This window comes from Myotis brandtii, unplaced genomic scaffold (assembly GCF_000412655.1).
Source record: "Myotis brandtii unplaced genomic scaffold, ASM41265v1 scaffold17, whole genome shotgun sequence".
In the NCBI taxonomy this organism is placed as follows: domain Eukaryota; kingdom Metazoa; phylum Chordata; class Mammalia; order Chiroptera; family Vespertilionidae; genus Myotis; species Myotis brandtii.
Genome location: NW_005356259.1, coordinates 3,286,466 through 3,287,335, shown reverse-complemented (window position 1 = coordinate 3,287,335; position 870 = coordinate 3,286,466). Strand labels below are relative to the sequence as shown.

Below are 870 nucleotides of genomic sequence, written 5' to 3'. Positions count from 1 at the left end.
CACTCTATCCACTGAGCCAAACTGACTAGGGCATGAAGTAGTATTTTGATTTAGTTAAATGCCCTATGATTAAATAGACTGAGATATATATATATGTATATATATTAGCTAGGGGTTCAAAGTTCAGGGGGCCAGGAAGGAGGATGACTAAGGCAGGCCTGGGGACTCCGCTCACAGAGGGCAGTGGCTTTTTTAGAGCCCATTCCCCTGGTGTTAAAACCTTCAGAGGATCTACTGTGACAGCAGCCATCAAGGGGGAATGATTCTTGTGATTTGCAGCAGCCATAAACAAACAGTCTCTGGTGAGCTGGACAAAATCTAAGAGGCTGTAGTTCTCTATCCCTGCTCTTAAGATTACATACATGCACTGTCCACTCATTACAACCATCAAGGATTTAAGCAAAAGAAATTTATTTTTCTTTAGGTTTCCTCATGTATCCATTAAATGCAGTATCTATAAAGAATGCAGAGCTCTCTACAAAAGATAGTCAATTTTGAAACTATCTATAATATACCAGCTCTTTGTTATGTAAAGAAAGGTCATAGTAGGTCCCTATTTACATTTATATTTATATTTATATTTATATATGTGTGTACATCACAAAAATACATACAGAATTTTATTCAAAATATGCCTTGAGACAAATCTTATTAAATACTTTAAATTAGTGGCTTTATGTTTCATGACAATTCTCTAGACATAAAAATAATAAATTATCAATAGAGACAGACTTCTAGATAGAGAGCAGGCTGACAGCTCTGGGGGGCTGCAGGGTGGAAGGATTGAGCAAAAAAGAAAAACAAAGAGAAAGAACTTGTGGACATGGACAACAGTGTGGTGATTGTGGGGGGGAGGGTTGGGGGAGGAAG

At 37.8% G+C, this 870-nt stretch overlaps 1 protein-coding gene across 1 annotated transcript in view; it reads right to left on the bottom strand.

Annotated features, from left to right (window-relative positions):
• The window catches only part of FBXL13 (F-box and leucine-rich repeat protein 13), a 156,339-nt gene that overhangs the window by 138,706 nt on the left and 16,763 nt on the right, over positions 1-870 (bottom strand). The window lies entirely within an intron of this gene.